The 14,054-nt window shown below is 35.3% G+C and overlaps 1 protein-coding gene and 1 pseudogene across 3 annotated transcripts in view; both read right to left on the bottom strand.

Annotated features, from left to right (window-relative positions):
* FAF1 (Fas associated factor 1) overlaps nucleotides 1-14,054 on the bottom strand; it is a 464,195-nt gene that overhangs the window by 166,918 nt on the left and 283,223 nt on the right. The window lies entirely within an intron of this gene.
* LOC308340730 overlaps nucleotides 1-14,054 on the bottom strand; it is a 42,520-nt pseudogene that overhangs the window by 16,862 nt on the left and 11,604 nt on the right. The window lies entirely within an intron of this gene.

Genomic DNA, 14,054 nt, shown 5'->3' with positions numbered 1-14,054 from the left:
ATTTAATTAAGCTTATGAAAATATCTCTTGAAAGGCATTTAGCAGTTTAGGTTAAATGGGTAAAAAAAATCTATCTTGGGTGCAGTGTGTTCAGGTTATAAAAGCACCAGTGCTTATTTTATCTCCCCACAAAGTGTTGCTGAGATAATTACTGCTGACAGCTTTATTCAAGGTTCATTTCACTTTTTCTGCTATTTTTCTCTGGTTAGAAGTTCAACAGAGCCCATGGGAAGCCACACCCCTCACACCTGTTAGGCTTCTTCATGTTACGGAGGGCCAGTATGGACATGTCACTTCAAATTAGCATTGTACCAGGGCGCTAACTGTGACAATTACTTATCACAGGTTTAACTAAAAAAAAAAAAATTAAAAAAAAAAGTAAGTTTCTAATTCAACCACAAAAACAGTGTCACAGAATGTAATTTAAACCTGTAAAAGCAGGTTGCATAAAGAACTTTCAGAGAGCTGCAGAAAAGGTTCCCAGAGTCGTGCTTTGTGCTATATCTGAATTATGCAGGAATGCCCTGCAACTGAACATTTCCTTTAAAACAAAACCAAACCAAAAAAGTAAACAAGGAAGAGCCAGCAATTAATACTTTAAGTGTGGGCCTCTCTAAGTTTTCTTCATGGTTGTCTCTCAAGCTTGAATATGTGATTCATTTTGTTGATTCTTTTTGTGTCATTAACTAATTCAAAAACAAAATATCCGGTTAAAGCAGCTACTTCCAGATTTACCAAAGGAAATACATAGCTTTAAAACCAGGTAGGAAGGAAGCATTCTCTCCCAATATTTGTTTTTTTTTTTCCCACTTAAAACCAGAAAATTATCATTAGAGAGGGCAGACATTAACACAAAAAGAAAAAGGAAAAACCTCACACTCTTAAATGTGTTTTAAGCTAGTTATTATAAGCCTCTCTGTTTCAAGTACAAAATAATCTCAGAATTATGCCACCTCTGAAAGACCTGGGATAGTTGGAGGTGGCTAATATGGACTGCTGTGAGGCTAATTGTGGATCTTGAGTTAATTACTCTCTCCTGATAAGGGATTTTAAAAATACATAAAATGGTCTTTTACTACATTTTTACTTCAGTTTGTATTCAAGGAAACACTGAATGATAAGGGTTAAACTTCTGATACTTCACTATTTGCTGCTATTATTTAGATGAAGACCCAGAAAGTCTAGGAAATAAACATGTTCATATCATAATCAATGCTAATAGGCACTAACAAAACATAATGAATGGATCTGCATTCGTCATAACATGCACAATTTGACTAACAAATGCCTAGTGTCCATTACGTGGTCTAAGTTAAAAGGAATTCAGTGTTGTTTCACAGGCACAAACCCATATGCATACACACACTAACAACTTGGCTGAAAGATATAAGCCAGAGCTTGTAGAAATTAACTTTGAAACAGAATCTAGAAGTATTAAACACTCATGAAAAGCAAAGGACAAAATAATGACACTGAGGAGGAATTCAATAGAAGTAATTGCTTGTTTACAGGAAACCACATCCATTGATGAATCCATTGTAATTCTGTATGGCAACATAATTTTAGTATCTTAATAGTTCCACAAAATTTTAAAACCATCATATACATGGATAGTGCATTAGAAATGTACAGTTTTTCTCAAGCCAAAATACAGAAGGAGTAACTTATGAAAAAAAACCCTCAAGATATTTTTCTAACATTTATAAAGTAATTTATTAACAAAATCATATCAAGTCAACATGAAATATTGATTATAAGAATCCAGAATCTTACTAAGACAAACTTTTTACCTTATTCTATAATCGTAACATAGTCACAAAAAATCAAGATAGAATCTTTGGTTAGAAGATTTGGTTAGCCAGCTTTTACTTCAAGCTGGCTCCTCATTTTAAGTATGATAAAGAGGTTCCGTTAGTGGAAAACCTCATAATTTTAGAGAGCTACAGTATTAATCAGTGGTGACTTTAGCTCATCATAATGACAGAATCTTCAAGTATGCAGGGATACATCTCAAGCCTGCTTTGTATGCATAAAGAGTACCAATCAGCCATTTGGCACATATCTAGTCAATAGTGAGATGCCATTTACCCCATAATACTGTGGAACTCTTTGGATAGCAAACATAGGAGCTCTGGATATTCTTCCAGCAGCATCTAATTCCTTGGCAAAACTCAGGCAGTTATGCTACCAGCTTTAGTTGTACCACATGGACATAGTGCTGCTGTGCATCTTGTCATGGCTTTTCCTCCAGGGAAACACAGAGTCTGAGTATCAAGTTGGGCACAGCACCATAAATGGGTGCTATCTAGAAAAAAAGAATTTCACCTCGATGGCTAATCCATGCTTGGCCCCTTCCAGTCCTGTGGTTCTTCTCCTGCTCAACTCCTATGCCCTTATTGTGAACCTTGAGAATTCTTGGTTTGTGGTTCAACTTTGCTTATGTCTCTGTTTAGGTATTTGACCCTAAGGCCCTTAAGGACACAAGCTGAATCTTATATTCTCATTTTCAGCCTGGAAAGGGCTTGGCAGGTTACTTTGATAGGCCTGCCACATAGTTAATGTCTATGACTTTAATTTACATGAGTACTTTGCCTACTTTCTTCACCAAGGTAAGATATTTAAGATATTTGTAATTTTCTAGAGAAATACATAATCTATCTAGGGAAAAACCAAATAAAACAAAACCTCGGAAACCACTCCAAGGTGAGATAAGAAATACAAAAAAGTATCATCAGAGTGCTGATTGACCTCTAGGTCTGAGTGAAAAGCTTATTAGTTAAGGTTCAAAAGGATTGATGTAAGATAGCAGGTTAAGTTTGATTCAGTAGTAACCAATGACCTGAAAATCACCAGTCAAAATAAGCAAAATACAGATCACTCAAAGCCAACATCAACATAATCTGAAATTAAACATTTTCATTTTTTGATAAAACATGCCATTCTTTCATATTTAATGTTTCTGTATAATTATCTTTGCATTCTAATACATTTCATCTCTATGGATTTCATAGGAATTAGAGTATTCAAATGTCATTTCAACTCTACTGTGTAATATATGATGGCTCAAATTTATGAGGATACATAATAAAATATGTATTTTAATACATTAATTAAATAAATTTATACATTAATAAAAATGTTTTCAGATAGGTATAAAAACTATCCAGTAAATATATACTATACATAATACACTGTTAATTTCAACTCACCTAGGAGTCATAATACATCAGCATTATTTTACTATTGTGTTTTTTAGGACTCACACTGATAAATACAAGAACCAGTGAGTTCTCTAGATCTCTCTAGATACATGTGCACATGTTTAGTCACTGGTTCACTGGATTCTTGTATACACGCACACACCAAGAATAATTTTTTGTATTAAAAAATGGGAAAATCCTCAAGTCCAATAATCTTTCAAGAATATTTTGACACATGATAAAATAATGCTTTACTCCTGAGTCAAGCATGCTTTAGTGGGCAAACTCATACCTGCAGTATTTATTATGTCAATGCCAAAAAAAAAAAAGTATAAAATGAAAGTTGTGCTGAGTGTTAACTCTTTAAAATAGACAGTAATCATTTTTGTGTGCTAATTATAAGCTTTATTTTCCAAATACTAATCAACCTTTAACTTTGAGCTGAATAAACTTACTGAAAGTAAGTTTACTTACTGTTACTGTAGTAACAGTAAAGGAAAGAAAAAGGAACCTTAATGTGAGATAACAAAACTTTTTAGTGAACTAATTCATTTTTAGTGAAAATTTTTTTCCAGAAGCTAGGAATAAATCATTTTATACATTTATTTATTTATTTGTATGTATTTATACATTATTTTGTATATAGTAATCAACATACAGTAATGTCAAAAACACTTCTTCAAAGCAAAACAAAATATCTGGAAATCTCTCAGCAAAGTGGGAGCAAGAAATGATGAGAAGGAAAGCTTCGAAATTTACCTATTTTTAGTTGATTCATTTGCTAAAGACTTATGCATTAGAATTGTATAAGATCAAAGAATTTAAGAGTTAGGGGAAACCCTGGAGTTGGGGGTGGGAAAGATGATGGAGAGAAGAAAGGATTCCAGTATTTTTTAGGCACTTAGTTACTATATACCAGGCACTCTAAAGTCCTCTACCAACTTCCCCCCATTAATACAGGGGTTCTATGAGATATGTATTATTACCTTTGTTTCAGGAAACGGAAGTCCCAACAGATAATTGCCCCTGGTGGGGTTGAGATTTAATTCTAATTCAAGTTGTTCTAAGTCTAGAATGCACATCAGTTCAACCTATATGAAAGAAACTAACTTTTATTTAGCCAGACAATCCATATTCATTAACACATTCCATCCTAAAGTCGCTAATACTCCCATATGACAGATGAGGAAATATAGACTTAGTAAAATTAGCAAAACTGTCTAAAGCTACTTTCAGATCTTCTAATTACATGGTCACATGTATGTTTTCTAACATAACTCATTTGTCTGCTAAGGAAACCAAAGTCCAGAGGACTCACATGACTTGCCCAAGGTTAAACAGGTGGCAAGTTCAGAGAGACTACGAGTTGGGCCTATTTGCGTCAATGTATCATACTCTTTTTTCCCACACTTAGTCATTCAAGATATTCACACATTTCATCACTGCCTAATGTAAAAGCGTCTTAAATGATGTCATATGAAATCTACCCCAGCTAAAATGACATTCAAACTTATTTAGCATAATAACGATAATATCACTCAAACTGAACCTTTCCCAATATCCTAACACTAAAACTTTTACTCAGTTATGGGCTGGGAGAAAAAAAATACTATGCTATAGCCAGTCTTGGGTGAAGTACGCTTAGGAAAGAAGGATAACAAAGGCATCTTCTTTGTTCCACCAACCCAGGGCACATCCACTAAGGGGGTTCTTGGGGGCTTAAGAACAAGTAGGCTGCCATTTGCAATACATAAAGACAGCTCAGAGACAAGTGGCAGTGATTAACTCTCTACCAGAGTGGGATGTCCTTGGGGATACTGTGAGGAGAAGGGAACATGGCTCCTCTGGGGAACCTTTGAGACTATAACCCTGTATACCTGAAAGCAGTGGTAGTCACAATTGGGCCCAAATGAGAGGCAGCCTGGAGTTTCTTGCAGATTCTACCCTTATTCCCCAAATCTTCTTCTATGACTTCATCATCCTCAACTTTCTAAGTCCATATTGTACCATACTGTACACCTTAGTCTCATTAATATTATCTTCTCCTACATCATGACCCTGCTGCTCTTACCATCTCCCAACTACACTGAGTCTGTATTGAGTTTCACTCCCAAAGAGCCCAAAGTATCAACTACCTCAACAGATACACCAAGCCTGAACCAACCCCTACCAAGTAAAGAGCATTTGAAGACTTTGGTAAAGGATATTCTTTCATTTTTATTGTGGTATTTAAGGAACAATGTTCCATTCTGACTGTACTTTAGAAAGTTCAGAAATTTTAGCTAAGGTTGAAAAATTTCTCACAGATTAGTGGAAGATAAATGGCATTGTGGTGATACAGCCAAACAGAAAGGTCATGTCGTTCCATGGGAGGCATTCTGGTAGTCAAGTCAGAAGAACTGGATTCTAGTCCAGACTCTACAACTTAATGACTTTCTAGTGTTTTTACCAAAGTCATCTACCTCTCTGAATCTGTTTCTTTATTTATAAGGGAAAAACAGTAACTCTTCTGCCTGATTAAGAGATTATGAAAGAGAGGAACTTGGGTAGCACAGTCAGTTCAGTGTCTGACTCCTGGTTTCAGCTCAGGTCATCATCTCAGGGTTGTGAGATCAAGCCCCAAACTGGGATCCATGCTCAGCACGGAGTTTGTTAAAGTTTCTCTCTCCCTCTTCCTCTGCCGCATAACACCCCCCCCCCCACACTGCCAGCTAAAATAAATAAATCTTTCAAAAATTATGAAAGAATAATGAGTTAGTCTACACAAAACAATTTTAAAACTGAAAAATAGATGAATGGTTTTATTCCTTCAACATTTACTAGGCTCATCCTATACACACATAACATTTGCATTATCTTAACTTTAACTTTCCATATACATTCACCTTGATTGCCTTATAGGACCTCAAAGTAAAACTCAAGTGCCATATAGTGAGTATATAGGCAACAAAAAATCTGACCATTAAGCTGATCTTGATGATACAATAAGAACCCTAACTAGCCAAAGTCAAAGGCATTGTAACTCCGCCCTCTACACAGTGCCAAGATCCTGCAGCTGACCTCAGTCTTAACAACAACAGTAGAAGGAATCCGCTATACAACATGAATTTGACCCCACACATCTTTTCACTTTAAAGTCTGACCATTCATTTCTTCTAGTCATGCTTCTCCTCTTATCACCCTGTCACTAAATATCAAGTATCTGTCAAGAGACAGAGAGATAAAAAGAATAGTATCACTGCTTTTGAGGAGTCTACAAACAAGTAGTGAAACGCAGTTACACATAAGAAGTGTAAATAACTAATTTTACCAATGTGGTTAAGTTCCCTAATAAAACAAGAGGAGGAAATGCCTAACTTTGCATGAAGACTTCAAGGGAAAATGTCACAAAAGAGTGACAGCTGAATTTAAGAAGGAGAATTTGACTAAGGAGCAGGTCACAAGGAGTGCAACCACTAAGGTGATTTCTTCTAAGGAAGAAGAGAAGGAAATGATATAAACAATGGCAAAATGGCAAGAAAGAAGGCAACACATTTAAGAAACAAGTAATTTAGTGTTGTTGGAGGGCAGATAAGGTACAAAATAATGAGAGATACAGGTAGATAAGTATGACCATGAAGAGTCATGCATGTACCATTAAGGAGCTTAGACATTATCTGATAGGAAACAAGAAATTTGAAACAAGGAGATAATATGATGTAAATATATCTAACAAAGGTATTTACACTGAAGAAGGGAGATGGACTAGGAGGCGTAAAAGAAGGAGACTTCAAATAGGGAAGTGGGAGAAAATGAGAATCTAAATAAACTATGGCAAGAATGACAGAATGACAGGGGAGACAGATCAATGGAACAAAAGAATGAGAGCTGAAATCATAATAATTGCCATTTGTTTGCATAATTCTAATATCACAGCAAAATTTAATAATTATAATCTACAGCAACAAGAATCTATCTGCTTGGGTATAATGATATCAACTCCCTAACTTCCTTAGTGTGTTAAATTTTATGGTGTTTCCACATATATAGTCTTATTCAAACCTTGCAACAATGTTGGGTAGTTGAAAGAATGGGAAATTGAGGCTCAGAAACATTTATGCATTCAACCAGCATTTATTGAGCACCTACTCTCTTAAAGTATTAGATACCATGGTGAATAAAAACAGACATCTGTCCTTGTGGAACTTACAGTTTAAAGTGGGAAATAATCACTTAAATAAAATATACAATCACAACTGTGGTAAATGCAAAGAAAGACTGGCTTCCATGAATAAGTGGTTGATTTGGAAGAATGAGTAAGAATTATAAAGCCCAGATCTTTGGGAGAGTATGTCTGTTTCAGGTGGAGAGAACAACATTTGCAAAGGCTCAATGATGGTACATTAGAAGAACTCACAGAACAGTGTAGCTAAAAAACAAGAGACAGTATAATATAACATAAGACAACACTAAAGAAGTAAGCAGAAATCAGACTATGAAGGGCCTGGTGAGTTATGTTAACAATTTTGGTCTTTATTTTGGATTTAAACAGAGAGACCACTTGAGCATACATATGTATTTTTTAAAAAGAATAATCCTGATGTAGTATTAAAGGAAGGGATGTAGACTTGAAGGGAAGGGAAAGTGGATCCAAGAGCCCAGTCTGTAGGCTTTTGCAATAGTCCAGATTCAAAAAGTTGGTATCTTGTATTAGGTGGTAGCAGTGGAGATGGAAATAACTGAACGAATGAGAGATATATAGTGCTAAATTTGACAATAATTGAATATTTCTATAAAGCCAGCAAGGGAAAGAGAGGTACCCAGAGTAACTCCTATCTGATTTCTGAAACTGGATGGATAGTGATGCCATTAATGGAATCAGGGAATTTTAGAAGGGGACCAGCTATGGGCAGGGAAAAATACAAATTCAATTTTGGTTATGTTGAAATTAAGGTACTATGGGACCTCTAAGAGGTATTAAGAAGGCTCTTCTGGAACTTACATCGGACGACTGGGCTAGAAGTATAAATGTGTTAATCACCATCACACGGATGACAATTTTAAACTATAGGTATGATGAGAATGCCTAGAAAGAACGTACAAAATGAGACAAAATGAGTACATGGAACTATATGCCCTAAGGAACTCAAATATTTAGTGATTCCAAAGGAGACCAAAAAGAAAGAAGCAGAGGCAGGGGAAAAACCAGGAAAGTATGGTATCCTGGGAGGCGAGGAAAGAGCATTTCAGGAAGGAGGAGTTTTCAACAGGATCCAATGCTGCTGAGAATTAGTACTGAAAATAGCCCACAAGTGGAAACTACCAAAATGCCTGTCCCATCAATAGTAAAACAGATGAATAATGCAGAACATCTATACAATGGAGTAATATAAAGCAATGAAAATGAATCAAATATAACTACATATAAGAATATGAATGACTCTCATAAACAAGGTTAAAGAAAAGGAAGAAAGGAAAAGAAAAAGCAAAGAATGACTAAAGAAGACAAACAGTACATAATTCCATTTACATATGTTGAAGGCCAGACAAAACTAATTTAGGGTCTTAGTTTTAGATGAAGGGGACCTGAGAGGGCTTTCTGGATGTTGCAAATGTTCTCTTCCTTAGTCTGGATGCTGATTACATAAGGTATTTACTTTATGAAAATTCACCAAGCTGTATATTTATGAGGTGTACAATTTTCTGAATGAATGTATTTCCATTAAAATGTTTTTCTTTTTCTCTAACACTGTTAAGAAATCAAGTAGAGCTACAATGAGGATTGAGAGACCAACTTGGCTTAGTAACATGGCAATCAATGGTACCTCAAGAAAAGCTATTCCAGTGGAGAAATGGGTTAAAAATGAGAGTAGAAGGCATCAAACAGGAAAAATGGAGATGGTAAATACAGATAATTTTTTGAATTTTTGCTGCAAAAAGTAGGAGAGAAAGTAGTAAAGTCAGGGAGGATTTGTTTTTATATGTATATGTGTATCTGTTCTTATGGTGTGTATATGTGTGTTTCTTTTAGGATGAGAGGCTTTTTGTGCTTAAATGTGGATAGAATATTCAGCCCTAATAGAATATTAGCCCAATGATATTAGATAAAATTCTAAAGAAGAGATCATTGATAATGTATAGTTTAGAGAAGGCAAATGGGAATGGGGTACAGAGCACATGTAAAGAGATGATCTTGTACTAAGCTTAGATTAGAATCCATGTTCTCTGACCTCTAACTCCAGGGCTTTTTCTACACACAGTTACCTGATTTCAAAGTGTGAGATTACAAAAGTGGCAATTTTTTAATGTTCAGTGTAAAGGAGCTTCCAATTTTTAATCCTGTCTCTGTGGACTTGGACAAGTTTTTAAATAACTAACCATAGTATCTTATCTCCATGTTTAAAGTGGAAATGACGTTTAATATCATTTCTGGAGTTTTATGGATCAATTGGTAAACCCTCAGCTATTGGCTTTAGAGATGAAAAAGGCTAGAATGATGATACCTTCTCCTTGAATGTTAAAAGCTTGTGAGTAAATAAAGTTGCCAACTGTCTATAGATCAATGAATCTAAAAGAAAGAGAAAGAATTGGCAGACGTGGTACACACAGTGGTCTTACTTTACAGTAAATTATAGAAAGATCTAGTTTCCATTTCCCCCCTCACATTCCATAAAAGTAGAAATCTTGACACTATGAATGTGGCACACTCATCTGTGAGCTACTCCACATTGAACATAATGCTATGGTGAAGAACACAGATGACAGACAGGCTTTCACAGATGTCCTGTCATTCATCTACCTTTGCCATTATGAGAGGCATACAATGTGGTAAGGCCATGAACTCTGTTCTACTTGGGCTCAAATACCACCACCACTTACTAATTATGAGGTCATAAGAATACGCCTCAGTTTGTCCATGTGTAAAATGGGACAAACTATAAACTTCAGTTAGTTAGAAAGACTGAGTTATATTTTTATATACATTGCTAAGACTAGCACCTTGTGCATAGTATTTTTAAAGTACTACCTAATGTTATTATTCCCAGAGAGGTCTAAGATGAGCTTAAGGCAAAGGGACCCATCTTATGGAACAAAACAGACTTTTTTTTTAAATTTTATTTATTTATTTGACAGACAGAGATCACAAGTAGGCAGAGAGGCAGGCAGAGACAAAGGAGGAAGCAGGCTCCCCGCTGAGCAGAGAGCCCAATGCGGGACTCGATCCCAGGACCCTGGGATCATGACCTGAGCCGAAGGCAGAGGCTTAACCCACTGAGCCACCCAGGCGTCCCCAAAACAGATTCTTTAAGGAAAATATCTGAATGTTTATAACAGGTGAAGCTGAAGAACTATGTAGGGAAGGAAAAATAAGAACTTGGGATTTAGGATTCATCAGGAAATTCCTTTTGGTACAGTGGAAAGAGATAGCCTTTAGAGTCAAACCTGGGCCAGGATCCCCCTTCTACCAGTTCTTCTCTGTGCATTGTTGGACAAGTTACTAAACGACTCTGAGTCTCAGTTCCTTCACATGTAAATAAGGAATAGTAACATCTACCTTTCAGGATTGATTAATGAGAATATTAGGAATAAAATATATAAAGCCCCAACAAGATGCTTAGAACAAAGTAGGAAATGGCTATTGTTCCTATTATTACTATTTTTGTTAATAACAAAAAGAATAATAATTATAGAGGTGAAGAGAAATGGTTATATTTCATCTAGACTTTTTTTTTTTTTAATTTCCTAGGGGACAAGCCACAAATGTATTCCAGTTTTAGCTGTAACATTTTTTTCTTTACTATTATTAAGTAATCTCTATGCCCAACATGGAGCTCGAACTCATAACTCTGAGATCAAGAATTGCATGCTCTACTGACTAAGGCAGCCAGGTGCCCCAGTTTTAACATATTTCATATTAAAATAACTAAACTTAAATTTCTGAAAGTTATTTGAAATGATTTTGCTGTAAAATTTGATGTCACACTGTAAAAGGCCAATTTTCATTAAATTGTTTTTGAGTTTATAGTCATCTGAAAATAGATAAACATCATGATGAAATTTTTGCTTCTGAATTCAGGGAACAAGTAATTATGTTAATAAAAAGAAACAATTCCTTGAATGTAATAGCCACTTTAAACATGGAATCTTTACATTTTTTGAAAGATTATTATGCCCTTTTCCCCAACCTACATGTCTTATTTTTCTGGTTTGTTTGCTTGTTTGTTTTGTTTTTTTTTGTTTTAGTAATAATTATAAGCTGATGTTTATCAGTTCTAAAACATGTGAGGAGGATATGGTCCTCCTTAGTGGATAACTAAATTTTAAGAGACTCCTAAGTGGTTAACCACAGCACAGAAAAGCATATCATATAATAATACAACTCTTATAAATCTTTCTTCTCTCTTATTTAATATATCAAAGAAGATGACGGATTAAGCTAACCGTAAAAAGAAAGAAATGCAATTAACACCATGGAGTAACACATTGTTAATAAAGGTCTACCAAATATCATTTGAAAATGTCATATTTATTTGTCACTAGTCTGAAGGTTACCCTTTTTTGTCTGAATTACAAATATTTGAATTTTATGACAGTTGAGTTTACATCTGCTCTAAATGAGACTGAAAGGTTAGAAACAAGTAACACAAATCAGATCTCCACCTTTTCAATTGCGTACCTAATCCAAGATAACCAATTAGATGTTTTAGGCCAAATTTCTCTTCTGGGTCCTCATTCATATGCTATCCATATGCTTGTTCACCTAGCAAGGTTCACTAGCAATTTACAAATCAGGGAATACATCTCTTCAGATTCTCCAGTTACTTCTCTATTCAGCTCATTCTGCTTGCTTCCTGTTTAACTGTGAAATTACATTTAAATTTAAGGGGTAAGGTATGTAAACGCTTAACACCTTCCTTCAGATTTGCATGGTGTAATTCAGATTAGTGTTCCTGCTTCTTCTTGGTGTTTTTTGTTTGTTTGTTTTTGCCTCTTTTCAATAACATCAACTATACTGACAGTGGTTTCCAGCTCTCATGGCTTCTCCTACTTAGCCATTGTTACCGGAGTTCTCCTTACAGAATTAAGACTATTAACTCTCCTAGCTTCCAGAGTCTAGGGGGGAAAACATGGCCTCTTAGGGCATCTATATTCTTTCCAGGTAAGATTCTATTTTCTCCAGCTATTTCTTGATCTGCCCACCCCTTTCCCACACCACCATGCTCTATCATCAACAGTGTTTTCTTCTGAACTTGAAGCATTTTATATAAGCTACTATTTATAAAACATTCATTTTTAATTATGCCACTGCTGAGAATACTGAAAAGAAATTAAAGTAACTCAGAGTATCCAAATACAGCTCTTTACCTCTAAAACAGCAAGATGTTGAGGAAATGGTTTCAAAATGAGAAAATGATACACAGAAATGGAAGATAGCTTCTAAACTTTGAGATGGAACGGCTAGCATCGTTCATCAGCAATTTAGAAGTCAGATGCATTTACTTATTAAGCAAGTGCCTAACTATATCAACATTAATAACTTAAAATATCCAAATTAATTTGTTATAGTTGGAGAACATGTATTGGTTCTTTAAAGTTTTATTTGTAGTATCAGTCCTGTATTTTCTAACCTGTCATAATTAATTCAGTCCCCTTGCACTTCAAAATCTCCACAATAATAAGAACTTTATCAGGCTGGTGTTGGTATGAAGTGGCACAGCAAACCGAAATCCCACCGGGAGCAGTCCACAGACTTCCCTTCTAAGCAGCAGAAAGCTGTTATCATTTTCTGAATTACAGGAACTATAAAAGGACACTCTACTCAAGCTGCCGCTGAATGTCACCTGAAAAGCAATCACAAAAGGGCTCTGTCTTGGCTTATCTCTGAGCTCTGTCACTACGGCAACCAGCAGGGAATAAGTATCTGTGGGTCTATGAATTTCAGAATCCCATAAAAGCCAGGGCTAAAAAGGCATGTGCAGCCTCTCAGAGATTGACTGCATTAATACATTAGCAAATACTGTGAAACACTGGATAAATGTCAGCAATTATGGAAAAAGCGTCTAATAACGATATTCGTTGCCTGTCAAACCCCCGTGAGGTTTGATATGTAACTGCCACTCAAAGCTGTCTGTAATTTTATCTCTTTTATACATCTGAATCCACAGCATTCAAATTTGTACTTTGAAAGTAATAAACTGTAAAGCAGTTCATTCCGTGTTGATCACAACTGTCAACAAACATACAATAGAAGAACAAAAAGACTTTCATTGGCTGTGGGGACAATCAGGACCAACAATCTCTTGTAGATGTTTATCCAAAAAAACCCTTATATATTATACATGTAGAATATTAAACAATGTCATGATGTGGGCCAGCAATTGATATGACTATTGATTAAGTCACCTTGAACTCAAAAAGCTACTTATCATGCATAAATTTTCATTTTAAGCCTTCTCTTTCTGTTGGAAAATTTATAGGAATTTAGCAAACTGAACATAGTTGCAAATAGCCTTTTTCTTTGCACATCAAAAAATGCCATGGAATCTCTGTTAGCTCCGAAACAGGTTACAATGCTATCTTCACTACCTTTCTCAAACAGAGAATTATAGGCAACTGATTATTTAAAACCCAAGAGTCTAAAAGCATGATTTAACACGCTGGGAACATTATTCTCCAGATTCACATTTCCACTGCTCAAGAAAATGACTTATTAAGAAATCTTATCACATATGTTACAGCTGTTCAAATGCAATAGACAGCATGTTAACTTGCAAACACAAATGCCAGAGATTAAGTAGTGCACATATGTATTATAAACAACCTTTCATTTCTCAGTTATAGAATAGGGTCAAATACAAGGGTTCCAATAAGACC

The sequence above is a fragment of the Martes martes genome (assembly GCF_963455335.1).
Source record: "Martes martes genome assembly, chromosome: 4".
NCBI classification, from domain to species: domain Eukaryota; kingdom Metazoa; phylum Chordata; class Mammalia; order Carnivora; family Mustelidae; genus Martes; species Martes martes.
Note: the sequence above shows the minus strand (reverse complement) of the source record. Positions and strands in the feature narration are given on the sequence as shown.